The following is a 13,271-nucleotide window of genomic DNA, read 5'->3' as shown; positions in this document are numbered from 1 at the left end:
TACTCCATGGTATACATATACCACATTTTATTAATCCATTCTTGGATTGATGGGCATTTGGGCTGTTTCCACAGCCTTGCAATTATGAATTGTGCTGCTATAAACATTCGAGTGCAGGTGTCTTTTTTGTAGAATGTCATTGGATCTTTTGGGTAGATGCCCAGCAATGGGATTGCTGGATCAAATGGTAGATCCACTTGTATCGCTTTAAGGTATCTCCATATTGCTTTCCACAGAGGTTGAACTAGTTTGCAGTCCCACCAGCAGTGTAGGAGTGTTCCTCTCTCTCTGCATCCACTCCAGAATTTATTGTTTGGAGACTTTTTGATAAAGGCCATTCTCACTGGAGTTAAGTGATATCTCACTGGAGTTAAGCGGTTTTGATTTGCATTTCCCTGATGATTAGAGATGTTGAGCATTTTTTCATATGTTTGTTGGCCATTGTTCTGTCTTCTTTAGAAAAGTTTCTGTTCAAGTCCTTTGCCCACTTTTTAATAGGGTTATTTGATTTTTTTTCTTGCTGATTTTCGTGAGTTCTAAGTATATTCTAGTTATTAGCCCCTTATCAGATGCGTAGAATGCAAAAATTTTCTCCCATTCTGTAGGTTGTCTGTTTACTTTCATGACTGTTTCTTTCGCTGTATGCAAGAATGGTTCAATATATAATAAATGATCAGTTTAATGTACCACATAAACACAATGAAGGAAAAACCACAAGATCATCTCAACTGATACAAAAAGCATTTAATAAAATTTAACACCCTTTAGTTTTAAAAGCATTCAACATACTCAACAACTTTATTCAGAAGGAAAGTATCCCAACATAATAAAACTCATATAAGAAAACCCACAACAAACATCATACTCCACCATGAAATACTGAAAGTTTTTCCTGTAAGATCAGGAGCAAGGCAAGGATGCCTGCTTTCACCACCTCTATTTATCAGAGTACTGGAAGTTCTAGTCAGAGAAATTAGGCCAGAAAATAAATAAAAGGCATACATGTTGGCTCCTTACTCTCTTTTACTCTTCCAAGCAAATTCCAAACATCTAGGTATCATCAAAGTCAGGTCTCTATTTCTTCAACTAAGCAAACTGCTGTGCACTACATGGATTCTCCATCTCTGGGCTACAGTCATGAAAGTGAGAAGTAAAAACTGAGGTGATCACATGGCTATTATATTTCACTTATTTCAGGGATCACATACCTAAACAACCCATCACTTAATATCTGAATCAGTTGTTTCATTTTTTTTTCAGTTTTATATTTTTTATATCAGGAGGGCAAGTTAGGTATAAGTTACTCTCACAGTGCCATAGTCAAAAGCCACAGTGCTATTTTGCAAACTAAATGTAAATTTAAAGTTTATTTTTATAAAGTTTCAGCTTATTGGTTTTGGCTAATGAGTCTAGGTTATCAAGATTTTTTTGAAACTTCTTACGTTAACTAATTTATTAGCCATTTCACAAATGTTGTACACCATTCCAATTTAATTTCTCTTCCATGTCTTCATAACATACTGTTTTCAAGTAAAAATATAATACTTGATATTATAAAATTGAATGGTCTTTTCTGTAACATCTCTCCCTCAATTTTCCTTCAACTTTGTAATTGCAAATTTCAAGAATATCTGTAGAGTGTTAAGGAAATAATCAAGCAACCAAAGTTGTCATGTGTGCAGCCATAAAATATTGAGGAAAGGCACTAAAAACAAATTGAGTGACTATAAATCCATCGTGTTTCATTTAGCTAAATTATTTTGTGATTTTTCCTTTAGTAATTTAAACAACTTTTACCATAAGTCATGTTTGTTTATTGTATGGTACATGCCAGGGTCTGTTGTAGAAGTTTTTATACATATTGTTATATTTGATTTTTAAAACAATAGAGGACATTTGTTCTTCCCATGCCATTTTAAACATGAAGAAACTGAAGGTTTTAGAGGCTAAATAATTTCCAAGGAAGTTATTTATAGCTAATAAGTGATGTAGCTATCATCCAAACTCAGATTTTTGGTGTCCAGTAAATATTCATTGATGCAACATTGGATACATATTTATTAAAATACCTATAGTATTATTTTGAAAGTTTCATAGTGTTCTTGATGTCATCTTACTGTATTTAATGTCCAATGGTTTTCTGAGAAATCATATATTCAATATCAGCTAAGATATTATCAACTTTTCAGAAATGAATTTCATATATAAAGTGAGAAATATCTTAATAGATAATATTGGCAACAATGTAAGTAATAGCAAAGTTCATTCATCTGCAGAATTATCAGTGGTTATGTTTTAAATCCATATATTTCCCTTAAATTGATAACAATAATATAATGCATGGTGTAGCTGAGTATTCTGATATAGAAAAGCATTAAAAAAGACACAATGGTAAAATAAATTCAGACATCATAGACTTTATTTTAGTCAATAATGGGCTTCAGAAATAAGGACAATATTAGGACAAAGTGGGCATCAAGACATGTATTATTCCTAGCCACAGATCTTCCTTTCGCTTTTATTTTTCTTCTTTTCCCTTTCATTTATTTCCTTGGATCCTTCACAATATCTTCCTCTTCAAAGGGATAGCTGCTATGCACCAAAGGACTTGCACAAGAATATTCATAACATTCTTCATAATCACTAAAGGCTGATATCAAATCAAACGTCCATAAACAGATGATTGGATGAATAAATTGATGTTTATTCATACAAGGAAATATTATATCATAATGAAAATGAATGTGACAGCATACAACATATAAATACATACAGCAACATGGATTAATCTTTCAAATATAAGATTGAGTAGAAAAATACACCACAAAAGTTTACACTGTATGATTTTATTCATATACAGTTCAGAGAAAGACAATACTAACCTACAGTGTTAAAATTGAGGACAATAGTTGCTTTGGGGGAATAGTATGGATATAATGCCTGGGAGGTACACAAGAGTGGCCCTGGTGTGCTTGAAATGCTCTATTTCCTAATCTGGAGAGTAGTCACATGGGTGTATTAATTTAATAATAATTAATTGAGTTATGGTATGTAAACTTCTTTCTACAATTCAATAAAAATTAAAAACATATAAAGACATGGAAAAGTATTAGGAGCAGGTTTACTTGCTGTGCGCCCATTCCTAAGTTTCACGTAAGACTATTTTTCTATGGACCAGACTGAGGTGGTGGGCAGGGGGAGAGCAGTGCTCAGGCAGTGGTGTGGCCAATTCCTAACAGGCCACAGACAGGTATGAGTCCATGGCCAGAGTTTGGGGATGACAGTTTTAAGGCATTCATCCATAGCTATAAGATAGGAAACATTTGCTACCCATTTTTCAATGGGTGTATGCAGGGTTTAGTATAAGTTTTTTTTCCAATAAAAGTAAAATTCAACCCCAATGTTTTGGACTTTATTTTTTTAATAACAAAAGCTTTGTTTTATTAAATACTTACTAGATTGATCATAATACCAGATAACAAGCCTGCTAGGAACAAGTGTTACTTACTATTCTTATTTTATGATGTAGAATTAAAGTTCAGAAAAGCTAACTAATTCTTTTGTGGTCACACAGCTAGTAAGTGGTGAAGATGAGATTCAAACACAGACCTGTTTTTAATTGTGTGTGCTTTCCACTATGCCAAACTGCCCGCCAAAATATAAACTATTAATATAACTGTACTATCTATTAGTCTGTTTACCTCAATCATCAGCACATATAATTCAGTTGATTATTGCTATAAAACCATATATAAGAGGACTACTGTGACTGGGATGAAACCATTATGAAGCCATTGAACCTGGAGGGACTCAGTCTTGATTATTAAAAGACAGCAGCCATATGCATTAGGCAGCCCGACCAAACTAATACACCATCCGACTCACAGTATAGTGAAGGACAGTGAGTGAATGTTGTTTGGAGCCACTGAGTTTTGGATACGTCACCCAGTGTCATGGTGCTGATAGCTAAACATTACACACATTCCCACTTTTCATCCACATTACGGTATCCTGTAGTCATAATATAAATGTTATATTTATACAATAAAACACCAAAAGTTCCTGCAAGGCAGCAACCAACTTTCATTTGGCTCTGTGCCCTTGTATGTAGGATGAGGCCTAGCACATGGCAGGCACTTGGTAAATGATGGTGTAACCAATGAACAAGAAAGGAGCAAGGGAGTATGCAATTAAATAAACAAATGCTGCTCCTAGCTTAAAAAAATCAAGGAAATATGAGAAATGAATGGTGTTTTGAAGGAAAATCAAGGGTAAAATTTAGAATGTTTTAGAATCTATGTGTAAAGAATATAGGGAGTTTTATTTGTTTGTTGGGGTTTTCCCCCTTCTAACCATGAAATTGTACGTGTGAACCTATTTCTCTTTAGTCCATTATTATCTAAGAAGCAATTGACTATGTATCAGGTAGCAGCAGAAAAGCAACTGGGGCAAAAGTCCATGAAATGCCAGCACATGACCTTCCTGAGACCTGAATCTGTAGCACACATCACGAAGGAGCTGCATGACGTCAAAAGCATATTTCTGTGAGAAAGGAAAATGAATTGGACTTTATTTTGATTTGTAAATTCTTTTACTCTGTCCTTCCCAGTTTCAGTATCTTTCACACAGACAACAAAGAGTTTCAGGAAACGTTCCTTTATCATTCTTTGTTTTTTATTTCAAAAAACAGTATTCTTTTTATTATGTATAACTTTCTTTGAATTTAAGTATGGCTTCTGTTATATACATACTCCTCATGAGATTGCATCTCTAATATTACAGTTACTATTTTTTCATATGAGAGTTTTAATTTCAATATGGTAATGCTCTTATGAAAATGATTTGGGTTAATTCTGCTGTGTTAGATGTCATGGTTATTAATCTATGATCTTTAACACTGGCAGAAAAAACTTATAATTAAATATGTATTGTAAATGGGAGAGGAAGCAGTAGATAATCCTTAAAAATCAATTTGGAGTTATTGATAACTATTATTATAGTGTGTACTATTATTGCAAAGTCCAAGCTAATCTGAATTTGTGAAAAAACTAAGTCAGAATTTCGTAAAGTATGCTCTACAGTAGTCTATATTAATCACCAACAAAGCGTTTTCTGGAACAAGAATGTTAAATGTTGATCGAAGTTAATAATAAAAATATGACAATATGAACTCAAGGTTGGAAAGGCTATTACAGCAATGTTTCTCAAAATCTCCTGAGATAAATGTTTAAAATGCAGACTCCAAGGCTCCACCTCCAGAGATGCTGAATAAGGCATATGTATTTTAACAAGCTTCACTGAGAATTGTGATGCACACTAAAGCTTGAAAACTACAGTGGTAGAGAACCACTGTCAATGTGTCTTTCTGACTTTCTGGATGAGGAACTGAGACTCTTACACAGCTCATTAAAACAGAGTCAAAATGCCAACCAAACTTTTCCTGGCTTTTAATCTTTCCTCAATGCCATGATGCTGCCTGTGGCAATTTATCACTCACAAATAATTTTACGAATAATATTGTATTTTATTCCTTCTCTAACCCTGAAAAGTAGGCAGGTCAGATTATTTTTTAGCCCCACTGTACAGATAATATATACATGTATATATGTATGTTTGTATATGTATGTATGTATATTGTATGCTCATACATTCATTCAATCATTATCTTTTTTTTCTTTTTCTTTATTTCAGCATATTATGGGGGTACAGATTTTAAGGTTTCAATAAATGCCTATTTCCCCCCCTCCCCCCACAAGTCTGAGTCTCCAGCATGACCATCCCCCAGATGGTGCACATCTCACTCATTATGTATGTATATACCCGCCCCCCTCCCACCTGCCCAATACCCTATTACTGTAGTACCTATGTGTCCACTTAGGTGCTACTCAGTTAATACCAGTTTGCTGGAGAATATATCTGGTGCTTGTTTTTCCATTCTTGGGATACTTCACCTAGTAGTATGGGTTCCAGCTCTAACCAGGAAAATATAAGATGTGCCATATCATCATTGTTTCTTAGAGCTGAATAGTACTCCACGGTATACATATACCACATTTTATTAATCCATTCTTGGATTGATGGGCACTTGGGCTGTTTCCACAGCCTTGCAATTATGAATTGAACTCTGTAGGATGTTTTTTCAAATTTTTATTTCCTTGCTCCCTAGTGGAGAATATTGTGGTGTACTGTGCACATCTCCCTTTTGGATGGAGGTACTCATTCCTTTAACTGTCAGGAATGTAGGTTGTTAATGGTTCTCAACTGAGTATCAATGGAAGAATTGCTTTGATCAATGCCAAAATCTCTTCTCAAGGGAAACTCCTTATAATGACACCAGTCATTGGATTTATGGCCTACCCAAATCAGGTAAGACCTCATCTTAACTTGACTCTGTCATGCAAAGACCTTATGTCCCAGTAGGGTCACATTCACAGATACCAAGGGTTAGAACTTCAGCATATCTTTTGAAGGGAAATGATTTGACTCACATCACATGATGACCAGTGAGGTTTGTTGTTTCATTATTTTTTAATAATCATTATGACCTCATTATATATGTGATTTGATGTGATTCAGTGCATTACAATTAATATCAATACTATTCAAATTAGCCCATCTTTGGTCAGTGGGAACCCTTTTAGATAGGCTCCTCTATCTTGTTAAAATGACCCCGGTAGGTTTTGATAGCTTCCCTCCTGTCTGATATGACAAGTTTTACCAGATTCCTTTTACAAATTTGTAAAATAAAAATAATAATAAAAAGTCATTTGAAACGTTTCTTATGCCTCCAACTTGGTATACACACACACATATCACACATATGTGTTAATTTGCTTTTATGCCATTTGGGTTTCATTTTGTCATGTTAATTATGTAAACACATTTACATGGACCAAAATTCAAAAAACACATGTATTCAGAGAAGTCTAACTTCCCATCCCTTCTCTCTATATATGTGTGTATGTGTGTGTGTGTGTGTGTGTGTGTGTGTATATATATATATATATATATTCAAATTATCCCCCTTTCTTTCATAAATGATAGCATAACAAAAACATTACCCTGTATTTGACTTTTTTCATTTTTCAATATATCCTAGGGATCATTCCATAGCATGACATGCAGAACTCCATCATTTCTTTTTACATCTGCATTGTATTCCAAAGAGAGGCAACTATAAATATTTGTTGGCAATCTTCCACTAAGGACCACCTTTGAGATCCCCCTGATATAGGCAATGCCTCTCCTCATGGTGACCTATGACTCTCTTTGAATCTCTCAGATGGGAGCTCTTTATTACTGCACATTGTCCTTTTGCCTGGAGAAGATGCTATGTTGCAGAAAGTGCAGCTTGCTCAAGATGTGTCTTTTAGTTTCATCATCTCTGGCTGACATTGGCTCAGCCTCTTGACATGTTGGCCTTCTGTAGGTGCGATTTCAACAGTAGGCACTGGGCACCTCTTACACCAAGGGATGTAGAACCACTTCTATGAGCAGTTCCCTTGAAGCCCCCCTCTCAATTTGAGGGTAAACACCATCTTCCCCTGTTACATAAATCATTGACAACACACTGCAATCATTTTCTCCTCTGAGTCTTGTTTCATCAACCTTAACCTCTTATGTAGGCTGGAGGTGGAAAATTGTTCATGCCAGCAGACCTGATTTCCCAGCTTTTTACCAGATCCTACAATCACATTCTCACTCCTTGCTGTGGGAGGTGGAGATATTTTTGCCCCTTTTTATATTAATCTAAGCTTTTGGGGTCTCTTACAAAACTCTGAGATTGTAAGAGGAAGATTCTCATTTAGTATTCTCATCTTGTTGCTAAGCATAAGAAAATGTATTAAGTGATTTGTATGATTAAATAGTAAACCCTCAAAGGCAGCATAGTACATTATGATTAAGGGCACTAATTCTAGCCTAAGCTTTAAACCCACATTCCTCTACTTATTAGGTATATAAAATCAGGAAGTTTTTTTAACAACTCTCTGCCTATAAAGGTAATATCTGTCTCATAAGGTTATTATGAAGACTAAGTGAATTAATATTTATAATACAAAGCACTTAAAACAGCATATGACATATAATAAGTGGGATACATTTAAAATACCAATTAAACAAATTAACAAAGAAATATGATACTTTGGTCTTTGAACATTTTGGCTGTTCCAAACACCTGAAAATTAATTACTCATTTGTCTTTGGGCCAAAAAACTTAAACTTTTGACTCTTTAACTAATTCTGATCTCCAATAATTTTACAAAACATAGCCACTGTCCTGGCTAGGTCCTTAACCAAATGTTTGTTATCTCTTCAATTCATGATCTGAACATGTTATGCCATTTTTTCAAGTTTCTTAATGATTTCTGTACTCTTTTCCTTAAATCAAGACAATATTCAGCACGATACTCCTAAATGAGTGAAATATTTTCAAAATAAAATTCTTGGGAGTATGTCAATTTTGATTTGAGATTATTTGTTGAGATATGCAGAAAATGAAAAGCCCAAGAGACATAAAGTAGAAAATAATGAGATAATCTATTATATATTATACTTTATTTTTTGAAATAAATAAAAACTATAAAACCTTTATTAAAAGAATAAAAGAATGCCTATATGACCATCAGAGTAGGGAAGGATTTCTTACATAAGGCAAGAAGTCCAAACTATAAAAGAAAAGATGAATAAATTTAAGAATATTAAAATCATGATCTTTCATTCATCAAAAGACTCTTGCAGAAGGAAGTGAACAGGAAAGTCATGAAAAAGTGAAGATTAATTCAATATATAAAGAAACACTGAAAACAAAAGAGAAAAACTTCTAATAGAAAATGCTCCAAAGACTTGTACAGACACAAATCTCCCAAGAGAAAACTTGAAGGGCTAATAAATAAAAAGATACTCAACTTGATTAGTGATCAAAGAATACAAAATAAAGCACAATAAATTATCATTCCAAATTTACCAGGATAAACAAAAATTATGTCTGAATATCAAGATTTGAAAGGATGTGGAGCAACTGGCACTCTCACAGGGTGTTGCTTGTAGTTGTTAAAATTACTTTGTAAAATAATTAGGATTTTATCTGGTAAGATGCATATCTATGATCATAAACTCCACTCAATCCAAGAACATGGACAAGAATATTCTTATCACTGTTTACAACAATAACCAGAAACACACAAAATACCCATCAACAGTATAATGAATCAATAGTTTGTGATACATTCACATAATGGAACACTACACAAGTGAAAAACGACTAGACTACAGTTACATGCAATAACAAAAATAAAGCTCAAGAATATAATGTTAGGCAAAAATTAAAAGCACATAGAGAGAAAGCAAAAATTCAGTTTGATTCCTTTCATACAAAGTTAAAAACCTGGAAAGCTAAATACTTTATGTAAGGAGGAAGGGAAAGGTATATAATTAGGGAGGAGAGCAAAAAGGCTTTTTTTCCCTTTATTCATGTTTTTATGTTATGTTTTCTTTTTTTTATTTCAGAATATTATGGGGGTACAAAAGTTTAGGTTGCATATATTGCCTTCGCACCACCTGAGTCAAAGATAGAATTGTGTCATGTTCATTCTCAATACAGTGTGCACCGCAACCAGTAGGTGTGAATATAACCATACACTCCTACTTCCTCACACCTGCTGGACACACGATGAATGCTACTTCCATATGTGCACATAAGTGTTGATCAATTAGTACCAATTTGATTATGAGTACATGTGGTGCTTGTTTTTCCATTCCTGGGATATTTCACGTAATAGCATGGGCTCCAGCACCATCCAGGATAATGCAAGAGGTGCTATATCACCATTTTGTGTGTGTGTGGCTGAGTAGTATTCCATGGTATACATATATCACATTTTATTAATCCATTCATGTATTGATGAGCACATGGGTTGTTTTCAGATCTTTGCAATTGTGAATTGTGCTGCTATAAACATTCTAGTGCAGATGTCCTTTTTATAAAATGTCTTTATTTCCTTTGCGTAGATTCCCAGTGATGGGATTTCTGGATCAAACAGTAGTTCTATTTTTGGCTCTTTGAGGTATCTCCATACTGCTTTCCATAGAAGTTGTACTAGTTTGTTTGCAGTCTCTCCAGCAGTGTATAAGTGTTCTTATCTCTCTGTATCCATGCCAACATTTGTTGTTTTGGGACTTTTTGATAAACACCATTCTCACTGGAGTTATAGTCTCTTGGCATAATCTTTGGGGTTTTCTACATATAAGATCACATCGCCTGCAAAGAACGATAGTTTGACCTCTTCTGCTCCCATTAGGATGCTCTTGTTTTCCTTCTCCTGTGTGATTGCTCTGTCTTGGGGTGGATGAGGCCACATGGCTACAGCGGCTTGAGCCAAAATTACTTCCTGGGATGCCAGGAGTGGAGAAGATGCAGAGGAGAGGAGCATCCAGATGCAGGGATGCTGACTTTCTGGCTCCTCGTGGCATTCCCCAAGGGATGAGAGCCCTGTGTCTCACTGCAGGCCTGAGGCAGCCCAGTGGGAGAAGGGTAAAATAAATTCCTTACCCTTTCCCTGGGCTCTGGAACTCCCTTTATTTGGTTCACATGGATTTATCCCTTATATCCTCCTCTCCTCTCAGCTGGTCAGTTACTGCTGGTGGTGTCCTGGATTCCCCTGGTGTCAGAACCTATGGCCCACTCCTGATCAGCTATCACCTTCCTCCTCTCTGTCTAACCCTCAACTCAATATAACTCAAGCTCTTCTAAAGTGCCAATACCTCTCTAGAGCCAATTATTGAGCATGTCTTTTCTACATATTCATCATTAGATATAATTATATATATATATATATATATATATATATATATATTTATTTCGGCATATTATGGGGATACAGATTTTAAGGTTTCAATAAATGCCCATTTCCCTCCCTCCCCATCATGACCATGCCCCAGATGGTGCATACCTCACTCATTATGTATGTATATACCTGCCCCCCTCCCACCTGCCCAATACCCTATTACTGTAGTACCTATGTGTCTATTTAGGTGCTACTCAGTTAATACCAGTTTGCTGGAGAATATATCTGATGCTTGTTTTTCCATTCTTGGGATACTTCACATAGTAGTATGAGTTCCACCTCTAACCAGGAAAATATAAGATGTGCTATATCACCATTGTTTCTTAGAGCTGAATAGTACTCCACGGTATACATATACCACATTTTATTAAGCCATTCGTGGATTGATGGTCACTTGGGCTGTTTCCACAGCCTTGAAATTATGAATTGTGCTGCTATAAACATTTGAGTGCAGGTGTCTTTCTTGTAGAGTGTCATTGGATCATTTGAGTAGATGCCCAGCAATGGGATTGCTGGATCAAATGGTAGATTCACTTGTATCGCTTTAAGGTATTTCCATATTGCTTTCCACAGAGGTTGAACTAGTTGGCAGTCCCACCAGCAGTGTAGGAGTGTTCCTCTCTCTCCGCAACCACGCCAGCATTTATTGTTTGGAGATTTTTTTATAAAGGCCATTCTCACTGGGGTTAAGTGATATGTCATTGTGGTTTTGATTTGCATTTCCCTGATGATTACAGATGTTGAGCATTTCTTCATATGTTTGTTGGCCATTCTTCTGTCTTCTTTAGAAAAGTTTCTGTTCAAGTCCTTTGCCCACTTATTAATGGGGTTATTTGATTTTTTCTTCCTGATTTTCGTGAGTTCTAAGTATATTCTAGTTATCAGTCCCTTATCAGATGCATAGGATGCAAAAATTTTCTCCCATTCTGTAGGTTGTCTGTTTACTTTCATGACTATTCTTTGGCTGTGCAGAAGCTTTGTAGTTTCATCATGTCCCATTTATTTATTTTTGTTGCTGCTGTGATTGCCTTTGGGGACTTCTTCATAAACTCTTTGCCCAAGCCGATGTCTACCAGAGGGTTTCCAACTTTTTCCTCTAGAGTTCTAATAGTTTCATACCTTAGGTTTAAGTCTTTTATCCAGCGTGAGTTGGTTTTTGTGAGAGGAGAAATGTGTGGATCCTGTTTTAGCCTTCTACAGGTGGCTATCCAGTTTTCCAAGCACCATTTATTGAAAAGGGATTCTTTTCCCCAGCGTATGTTTTTGTCTGCTTTGTCAAAGATTAGATGGCTATATGAGGATGGTTTTATATCAGGATTCTCACATCTGTTCCACTGGTCAATATTCCTATTTTTGTGCCAATACCATATTGATTTAATTACTACAGCTTTGTAGTATAGTTTAATATCTGGCATATTAATGCCTCCCATTTTGTTTTTGTTGCCTAGAATTGCTCTTGATATTCGGGGTCTTCTTTGGTTCCATACCAAGCGTAAAATTATTTTTTCTATATCTGTGAAGAATGCTGATGGGATTCTAATAGGTATTGCATTGAATCTGTAGATCAGTTTGGGTAGTATAGACATTTTGATGATATTGAGTCTGCCGATCTACGAGCATGGTATGGATTTCCATCTGTTTACATCCTCTGCTATTTCCTTCCTCAGTGTTTCATAGTTCTCCCTGTAGAGGTCTTTTACTTCCTTGGTTAAGTATATTCCTAGGTACTTTAATTTCTTTGTTGCTATTGTGAAGGGAATTGAGTCTTTGATTTGGATCTCAATGAGATTGTAGTTGGCGTATATGAATGCCTCTGAATTCTGTGTATTGATTTTGTATCCTGACACTTTACTAAATTCATTGATCAGTTCCAGGACTTTCTTGGTTGAATCTTTGGGGTTTTCTAGATACAATATCATATCATCAGCAAACAGTGAAAGTTTGATCTCTTCTGCCCCTATTTGGATACCTTTGATTCCATTTTCCTGTCTGATTGATGTAGCCAAGACTTCCAGCACTATGTTGAACAGAAGTGGAGATAGTGGGCAGCCTTGTCTGGTTCCAGTTCTAAGTGGGAATGCTTTCAATTTTTCCCCATTCAGTATGATGTTGGCTATGGGTCTGTCATATATGGCTTGTATCATTTTTAGGTATGTCCCTTCTATGCCTATTTTCTTAAGTGTTCGTATCATGAAAGGGTGTTGAATTTTGTCAAAAGCTTTTTCTACATCTATTGAAAGAATCATGTGGTCTTTGTTTCTGCTTCTGTTTATGTGGTGAATTGCATTTATAGATTTATGTATGTTGAACCATCCCAGCATCCCTGGGATGAAGCCCACTTGGTCGTGGTGGATTATTTTTTTGATAAGTGTCTGGATTCGGATAGCTAAGATTTTGTTGAAAATTTTTGCATCTATGTTCATTAGG

This window comes from Microcebus murinus, chromosome X, assembly GCF_040939455.1.
Source record: "Microcebus murinus isolate Inina chromosome X, M.murinus_Inina_mat1.0, whole genome shotgun sequence".
Lineage (NCBI taxonomy): Eukaryota > Metazoa > Chordata > Mammalia > Primates > Cheirogaleidae > Microcebus > Microcebus murinus.
This window is presented reverse-complemented; position numbering follows the sequence as displayed.